Genomic DNA, 10259 nt, shown 5'->3' with positions numbered 1-10259 from the left:
GGTCTTTTGGACAAGCTTTGTTTGGGTCTGTGTAATCTACACAAACTCTCCATTTCCCGTTCTTCTTCTGTACCACCACTACATTCGCTAGCCACTTTGGAAACTTGACCTCTCTGATCATTTTTGACTTCAATAATCTGTCTACTTCTTCCTGAATAATTGCATTTCGTTCTGGAGAAAATTTTCTTCTTTTCTGTTGGACAGGCTTGAATGACCTATCAATACCAAGCTTGTGTGTTATAACAACCTTGGAAATACCTGTCATATCCTCGTGCTTCCACGCGAATGTTGACATCCTGCATTTCAAAAAATTAGTTAATTGGTCCTCAATATCCTGAGAGATGTTGGTTCCCACGAGTACCGAGATATCCGGATTATCCTGATCTAGGATAATTTTCTTTACATCCTGCTCCGAAGCCTCCGCAATATCCTGGGCCCGTGTCTTTAATTGCTATGCTGCATTAGGCTTGGTAGAGGATTTCATGGAGGATGAGTAGCACTCCTTCGCCTCCTGCTGGTCACTATCTACTTTGACAACTCCCCAGGGTGTAGGGATCTTGATGCACTGATGATAAGTTGACGGCACAGCTTTCATATCATGGATCCATGGCCTGTCCAATATGATATTATAGCAGGATAAGGAGTCCATCACACAAAAGCGTTGTATTGAATTGACCCCTTCAACATATACTGGTAATTTAATCTCTCCCACAGTATTCCTAGCTTCTCCACTGAAGCCGACGAGTACAGTGGATTTTGAAGTGATATCCATTGGAGATACATTCATCCTTTTCGACGTCTCTAGTTGGATTATGTTGACAGAGCTTCCATTGTCCACCAATATCCTGTGTACAAAATGGTTAGCCACATATAATGTTATTACCAGAGCATCATGGTGAGGATCCTGGACAGTATCCCTATCATCACTATCAAAAGTGATCACTTTATCAGCTATGAGGGTCGTCATCCTGGTTGGTCTTTCCCCTCTTTCGGCTTTAGCTTCCTTTGCATGTCTCTTGGCCGCAGAATATGAAGTCCCGCAAATGTCGGATCCACCTGAAATAAAGTTAATTATCTTGCCATCTGCAGGAGGTGATGCTACTCGTTCAGGATCCTTCTCAGTATCCTGTCCTTTGTTCTTCTTCCTTCCCAGGAGATCCTTCAGATAACCTTTGCTCAGAAGATAGCTTATTTCCTTCCTCAGAGCAATCTAACCTTTGCTCAGAAGATAGCTTATTTCCTTCCTCAGAGCAATGCAATCCTCTGTAATGTGTCCAAAATCTTCATGGAAGGCACACCATTTGGACTTATCCTTCCAATCAGCCTTTTGTTGATTCTTCCGAGGCCACCTGGGTTTGTCTCCTAAACCCTGCATAGCGTACATTAGTTCAGGTATATTAACAGAAAAACAATATTCAGATAACTCAGGATACTCCTCAGGATCCTCGTCTTCAACAACATTCACTTTCTTGTTATCATTTCTACCATACGGCTTAGAGCGGTATGGTTTGTACGAGGATTCTGACTTCCTGTTAGTTGATTCATATGTTGAGGATGCATTCATCCTCTCTCGCATTTTCTTATCATCTTCCAGCCTGATATATCTCAAAGCCCTATTCCGAGCTTCATCTAAGTTCCTGCAAGGATTCATCACAAGATCTTGATAAAATTGGGAATCTTTTTGCAGTCTCATCTTGAATGCTTGGACTGCTGTTGCAACATCAAGGTGTGGGATATCCAAGGATTCCCTGCTGAATTTGTTCACATAATCCCTTAGGGATTCTTGAGGTCCTTGAGTTATCCTGTAGAGATCACTTGTTAATTTTTCAAAACTCCTACTGCAAGAAAATTGACTATTAAATAAGTTCACTAAATGAGCAAATGATATAATTGAGTGCGGAGGAACATTCAATAGCCATTTCAAGGCCGATCCTGTTAAGGTAGAACCAAAGCCCTTGCACAAGCATGCTACTTTAAGATCTGGAGGGATAGGATTGATTTCCATCCTTTCCCTATACTGGGCAATATGCTCCTCAGGATCCATGGTTCCATCATAAAGCTTCATGTTGGGAGTTTGAAATCTTTTTGGGATTTCAGCATCACAAATAGGATGCGCAAACCGGGATATCCTGTGGCTATCCTGGGACACTTCAGGAATTGGCTGAACCACCCCAGGCACACTGGATATCATATCTTTTAGCTTTTGAAGTTCCCTGGACAATGCTGATGTCACACCTGCATCCTGCAAAGATCCAATACCATTAGTAGCAAGTGTATTATTATTATTAGATACACTACCGATCTGAGGATTCTGTCCATATCCTGAAGCATATCCTGAGCTTCTCTCAGTTGACATTCTAACTGAAGAGGGTATCTCAGGAGTGTGATTCTGGGGACGGCTAGGCACAATATTTCCCCGGTTATCTTCAGTATAAACCACAGAACTAAAGTTCAAAGCCTTGGGTTGCAAGGGAGTGACAGTATCCTCAGTGGGCCTGCTTGAGCTAGATTTCAAGAGTTGTATTTCTCATAAAATCATACGGTTGGTCTCCTGCTGCTGCCTCATCTGTTCCTGCACACTACCAAACAAGGTCAGAATTTCATCATTAGAGGCCAGAACAGGGGTCGATTCCTGAATACTCCGAGTAGGTATGATATCTTGAGGCTGCGAGGAGGCTTGCATCCTTGGAGGAGGTGGAGGGAGTACCAAACCAATTGTTGTAGAAGTTGTAGCAGACACAGTGGAAGAGCTCATGCTTGATCTCGAGGCCATTGCAAACAATGTAGTGAACAGTTTGGAAAATAAAAAACCAAGTAGTGATCTTGTAAAAGTTTTCAGAAAAAATAGCACCACTTGCCCCACGGTGGGCGCCAAATTGTTTTGGTCAAAAATTACCGAAGCAATTTAGTGATCAAATTAGTTAAGTGAGGTAGTGTGCTAAGAGAATGTGCTCAAAAATATGTTAATCAAGTTGTTTGCAAAAACAGTTTCAGGATACGGCTCAGGATATTGAGTTGTATTTACGAGGAAAGCCCTTGATCAATCTAGATCTCCGGCATAAAACCTCGGGAGCTGACAATCGTCTGCTACCTTGTTCTTCTTATTGCTTGAATAACCAGGATACAGTGCAGGATATGACTCAGATCAATGCTAAGTGGTACAACAATTACAAGTGTTGAGTGTTTGTGCGTAATTGAAAGAAAAAAGAAGTGTGAGTTCGAGAGTAGAGAGTGAAGTGTGTGTTCCTATTGATCTGGCCTTCTATTTATAGTTACAAATAACAAACTAACTCTCCTATCATTCCGGGATGCTGGGAATATTCCATTCTGAACGTTGGGGGCTGTTTCTACTCGTTTTCCACGCGCATATTAACCATAATTCTGGGATTTAAGCTTCCATAACCGTTACAACATTAGTATCTTTGACCAGCTTCCATAAAACATGCCATTCTTCAATGTCGACCGTTACAAGAACTATTCTTCCGCCATCAACGTCTTTATCCTGACCAATTTGAGCGGGTCTTCAGGATGATTTGTGTGACACCTGGGTCACTGTGACCTTCAAACGAATACCAAGCCAATGAAATATTGTATTTCATACTTGGAATCTGCATAAATATGTGTATCTTTTGCACATATCAATTCTTGTTCGATTTCAAGCTCTAAATCGCTTTCTGGAAGGTTATACGCGCACTAATGCGTAAATATAATCAGTTTAATGCAACGAACACTCTGGAATAGTGAAATAGGCTTAACATACCTTAAATAACCTTTACATAACTTAGAAATAAGTTTTGAAGGATTTGGTAGGGCAAAATCAAGTTTAATCGCTTACAGGGACTAGATTCGACAAACTAGGAAAGTATGCCAATTTGAACTGTAACAAACATTCCGGAACATGGCCATAAGTTAAACATACCATAAATATCCTATACATAGCTTAGAAATAGGCTTTAAGGGGTTCGGTGTGCTAAAATAAACTTTTGGGTCATTCAGGGACTAAAAGTGTCAAAAAGTGCATAAGTTTGCACTTTCGCGCATAACTTACGTTCTGAATACATCCGAACATCCAAAAATTTATGTAAGCACTAAAATATTTTATTTTAGTGTTTGGCATAAGAAAAATCCATTCGTCGCGCAATTTGGATCGTTTTTCGCGCTTATGCACATTCCGTCGTAATTAAGCGAACATCGTAACCGTACGGCCAAACGAACCGAAATCCGAGATATTTTCAAGCATATTTCATGTTCCCTATGTCTTAACATGATTGTGGGGCTTGAAATTGGGTTTGACGGGTGTTAGAAGTGCCGTTACGCAACGAAACAAGCTACAAGGACCAAAATTGTAAATCTGCCAAAGTTGATGGCTTACGGACCGTAAGCCATCACCCATACGGTCCGTAAGCAGGGGCCAGATGCAGCAAAACGTTTTAACTACTGTTAACAGCCTTTCAGCACTCCAAAGGGCAATGCCTCTTGCCAATCTCTGGGGTTGGGGTCAAAATGAGTTACCATAACATTTCGACACTTGTACGAATGAGATTCGAGCACGTAAATCGATAAACGATCCTAATGGTCTTACGTATCCTATAAATACCCCCCATTCTTGCAAAAACCCACAAATCTGATCTAAAAGCTCTAAGTTGAAGGCATTGCTTCATACCTGAGCTCCTGGATCAAGATTAGCTTTCGGGGACCCTTCGTAAGTGTTCTTTCGTTCTTTTATCGCTTTTCGTGTCCTAAAGTCAAGCTATGTTTGACTTTCTGCGTTGACCAGTTTATGGTCAACACGAAGTTCGTTTGAACTTCATAACGTGTGCGTGATCACGATGGTTATAGTCCCTAGTGACTATACCTACTGATTACCACGTTATCTAGGCTCAGTGACGAGTCGTAGTTTCGGCCAAAATGCGCATTCTTGCGTATCTTGTAACCAAACTACTCATAGTTTGATACCAAACCTGTTTTCTAAACTTAGTTAAGCATGTTTTAACATGCTTAGCTCGTCACTTTTAGTTTAGTGCTTATATAGGGTCGTAAGGTAAGCGATCTAAACAATCGCTTATACTTTCGAACCCGACCCGTTTGGTCAATCATTAGGATCCGACCAAACACATTAGGTGACCATAGTTGTATGGGGAATAACCTTCCAAGGTTATACCTTATGGTCACATCGTTTGAGTAGTTGTATGATAGGTAGTATATATGCCTTAGGTAAATTACCAAAATGCCCTTTTTACGCCAAAAATTATATTAAGCATATGTAACATAACTTTTGATATCTAAACTGATTTGGCAACAATATTAGACATGTTAAGGCATATTTTACTTATCATAGGGCTAGTTAGGCGGTCCGAACGCGTTTTACGCGAACGACGCGTTAAAGTAGCATAAGCTACCTAAACGGGTCGTAATGGGTCGTAAGCTCTTAGGTTAGGTTTCATTGTAGTATGTAGGCTTTGTTAAACCATATTACACGAGTCTCCATACTCGTTTGGTTTACGAACCCTCATTCTATCCAAATCCTCCGATTTAGGTCCGGTATATTAATGTAGTTACCTATATTAGGTGCCGTTTGATATCCGTGATCTCTAGCATTGTTGGTTGTTACTCAAGGACTACTAAGCAATCTTAAGTGAGTACATAGACCCCTCTTTTACTGTTTTCCAAACATTTTGGGCTGAAACACATGTGCCTACTTGTTACTTTCGTGCCTTTCATGCTTTCATATCATATGCTTGTTATGTTCAATAGTACACTTATAGTACATGATTTCATTGTTTTTATGCTATGTATGCCCATTGTGTGCATATTTAGTACGTCATTTTACATTACATTTTTTGCTATGTATGCCTAGTGGGTGCATATTTAGTACATCATTTTACATTACATTTTATGCTATGTATGCCCATTGTGTGCATACTTAGTACATTTATTCATCACATGCTTTCATTTTTGGTATGACATTTGGGTTGTTTAAATAAGACAATGTACATTCATTAACACCGATCATGCTGCTCGTTAATAGGTAATGGTACCATAGGACTTGACAACTCCCATTCCTGTAATCCCGGGTTTGTTTGGATTGGAAGGAATGACCGAATCCGAATACATTTCTAGGTGGACCTTATACTTTGTGCTAGGGTTTATTCTACTGTCGCAAGGCTTGGATGTATGAATTTTAACAATACCGCATAGATGTTTAAATCAGTATAGCATGCATTTATTCCACAAAACATAACTTTGATTTAAACCATGTTTTACTTCAATACCTTGTTTTTGTGCATTTTACATATGGTTTAGTTGATATATTTCACTTACCATACATAAACATTTTGACATTTATATACACAATTCATGATTTACATTAGACATAAACATTTTGACATTGATATACACATTACATGACTTGCATTAAACATAAACATTAGACATAGACATTAGACATGGTTTTCACATAAACATTTTAACATTTGATTATACATAAACATTTTACTTTGATGGTTTGGTTTGAGTATGTGATTTAAGTGACGAGGCGTGTGTAATATGATACAAGCATGGTGGATACGCCGCTGGTACTTCCTATATATAAGTGCTTGTATGGTATTACATATCGTGGCGTTGTTTGAATCATTTCAATTTAGACATATAACATTTTATACAAATAACATACTTTTCACAATGTAGGATCGTGTTTCGACCCGAACGAGTCGTTCAGAGGAGTTTTCGTCAATTACAGGTGCGGAAAACAAGTAATCAACGTAGAAACAGCTAGCAAATCACTTTAAATGCCTCTTTGCATTGATTTATAACAGTTTACATTCAAATCTCGATCCGGCAGCACATCGGTACGAGTTACAAGGTCTGATCTATCTGGTTCGCTCAAATGACCACTATATATAGGCCATGAAGATCCGCTCCAATGGACATGACCGAATAAGCGAATCTCCATTGGTCACAAAAGCGGACCTATCTGATTGACATAAAAGCGGATCTCTAACTATGTCCTTATAAGCGAACCTATCTGATTAAGACCCTATGAGCGAACCTATGATCTAAAACACATACAAACTCCTGTTTTCTTATATAATATGCCCTGATCTAACACTCTAAGACTAAGACTCGATCCAAGACGAAGTCGACAGATGTAGTGCACCAACAAACTCCCCCTCAGATGTTGACGGAGTCGTTCATCGAGTCTTTGACAATACCGAGTCTTCACATCTTCAGTCTTGATCAATCTCTGGGCTTCTCTCTCTCTTTCTTCATCTCTTTCTCTTTTATCACCAACAAACTTCTTCTCTTGGATGTTGACATCTTTTAAGTTCCTCATCATCAACATGCACTCCCCCTCAAATATTGACTCTACCTGCATAAAACTCTGCCACAAACATAAGTTTTATAATCAACATTTAAGCATATAGACATCACTAACCACTAACTAATCAACCAATCAGATACTGATGAACCACTTGATACTGTATTATTTTTCTTATCAAAACAACATACTCTCCCAAACCATCTGTTCATCATGTTTAGCACTTGAAAATTTTGAAAATCTGTTCTTCAATATCAGTTGTCGAAAATCTTTTTGACTTTTTCAAAATTTATGCTAAAACACACCAAAAATCTTTTTGGATTTTCTGAAAGAAAGTAAATGCAGAAATGAACTATTTACAGACAATATTTTTGTGAGTTCGTGCAGGAGGATCATATCAGTTTTAAGACAAATCACTAACACCGTTAAGCTTTAAACATTCTTAGTTCTAAACAATTTACCTAGATTGTCAGTATATTGGTCCACTTTAAATTTTCACACAAATTTCAATCGATTCGAGATACGATATTAATGTTTTAGAAACTTAAACTTAATTGTGTATCACTCCCCTCGAATATACTCCTGTATCCAGATCCCAATGTTCAGTCTTACAGGTGAGTATACCATAGATGATATCTGTAAAGGGGTTATGTGCGAGGGCCGTGAGAGCTCAGGTCGATACTTCCGTATACGCAGAGAGATGACGGCTTCGACTTTCGGTGGGTCCCCTTTAGAGGATCTTTTGTTACAGCAGCAAGGATTATCAATTTTATTGTTTAATCAGATTGCTGAGGGCGAGCTTATATTTCAAAGCTTTTGCAGAAAGTATTATTCGGGGACTAGGTCAGTACTTCCATACAGCAGAAGTCCTGGAATAATACCCCAGATATCACTGATTATAAAGACCTAGTATCTTAGAAAGAGGGACCTTTAAAACAAGATTTCGGGGGTTACCCATATATCCAAGAATAGTTACCCACGAATTTAGCAAGTTTGAATTTAGGTTTATATCTCGTTTCAATTTACTAAATGTGCGAAAATCTTCTGAAACATCCGCAGTAAGATCGTTTATCACATTTTAACACTTCATATCTTTAGCATGTTGTGATAGTCCACTGATGTACTATCATTTCCTCTTTTTCACAACAAAACTCATTTTTAATTTTATCATGTTGTTGGCTTTTTCAAATTTTCTAATGTTTTTGGATTTTCTGAAATTCTACTCCCCCTAAAATGCAAACACATTAAAGAAATTTGAAAACTATCTAGACTCTTGACCCACTAGAAACATGAAAGTAAACCAAACTATACAGAAATATGACAACCGATATCAAATCACATCAATTCACCATTCACTTGGCTTAAACAATCAGAACTCCCCCTATCAACAAACTATTTTCCCATTTAGATTTCAAAACACTTAAGTTTGTTTTAATCAAAATGGTTTTTCCGGAAAATAAGTTTGATTGATTTTACCACTTGTAGGTTTATCAAACATAGGTTCGGGGATGTGGTTTATCATCTTGTCTCTCAATCACTTGTAGGAAAATGCAAGTACAAATTAATGTCCTTGATTTACCATATACAATCAATGCACAATCAAGTCTTCTAACCACTTGAAAACATACACAAACAAACCTTTTTACCGTTTGTATGATTGACATTACCGAATAAATCTCAAGAAAGATGCCGATTCATGCTCCTCGCTTACCAACCTGGGAGCTCCGGCAAGTCAGGTTTTTAGTCGAAGAAAATATCCACCCAAGCCTGACAAGCCTTGGGTTTCACCGAGCCACCATCACTCGGTTTCTTACCTTTCCTCTTCTTTTCATAAAATTCTTTAACCCCTTTGACTTTTCGATCAATCATCTTACCAAAGATATGTTGAACTTTGGGGTTAAAGACCTTCTCAGCATCAAATTCCTGTTTATCATTATAAAATTGGTTAGAAATTTCAACTTTACCAATTTTCTTTTTATAATTCTCAGCCCGAAGTGATGGAAACTCCTCATCATTCACAATCGGAACAGATTTTTTATCTTTTAAAACAGCTTCACATTTTGAAACAACATGTGGCTCAACTGACTTTGTGGAATCAGTTTCATCGCCCGAAAATAGCTCCTCTGATTTTAAACTATCAGAATCATCGCTAGAGCTTTCAGCTGCTTTCTTAACAACCCATTTCTGGTTGTCAGATTTTGCTCTCTTCTTGTAAAACTTGTTCGAACATTCACCAATTTCAAATGTAGAGTTTTTAAACAATTTTGTTCTATCAATTGGTGGTTCGAACTCAACCACTTTCTTTTTGAGTTTACAAGATACTCCCTGTTTCGATTGTATTGCCTTAGAACAATCTCGAGCAATATGTCCAACAATGCTGCATCGGAAACAGATTTTCGTATCTTTCTTCTGCTCTGCCATTTTCTTCATTTCATCTTGCTTCTTTGCAAGGAACTCATTGTTTGACTGTCTCCAGAAATCTTTCTTTTCTTCTTCATCTGCTGACGTTCCTGAAACAAATGTCATTTTGGATTTAAAATCACGAACATATTTTTCATTTTTTTTGTTGGAGTAAAACCTAATCCTTTCTTTTTGAAATTACCGTTATGGTTTGATTTCTTTTGGAAACCTAAACCAGAACTGTAATTCTTTTTCTTGTTTAATCTTTGTTGTACTCTTGAGGTGTATTTTTTAGGTTTTTCATTAAGACATAAGTCTTTTATTTCAGAAATATTAATTTCTATAAGTTTGAAAACCTTGTTTATCAATTCAGTTTTGACACCTCTTATTGGAAATTCCTCATCAGCATATAATTTGTCAGAATCATTCAAAGTGTATGCAACTTTAAACAATCCATCATCCAAATTAGATTTTAATAACAGAAATTTTCTATCATAAACTATTTTGTCCTGTTTTTCTGTTTGACACGGAGTGCTTGACC

Source organism: Helianthus annuus, chromosome 17, assembly GCF_002127325.2.
Source record: "Helianthus annuus cultivar XRQ/B chromosome 17, HanXRQr2.0-SUNRISE, whole genome shotgun sequence".
In the NCBI taxonomy this organism is placed as follows: Eukaryota; Viridiplantae; Streptophyta; class Magnoliopsida; order Asterales; family Asteraceae; genus Helianthus; species Helianthus annuus.
This window is presented reverse-complemented; position numbering follows the sequence as displayed.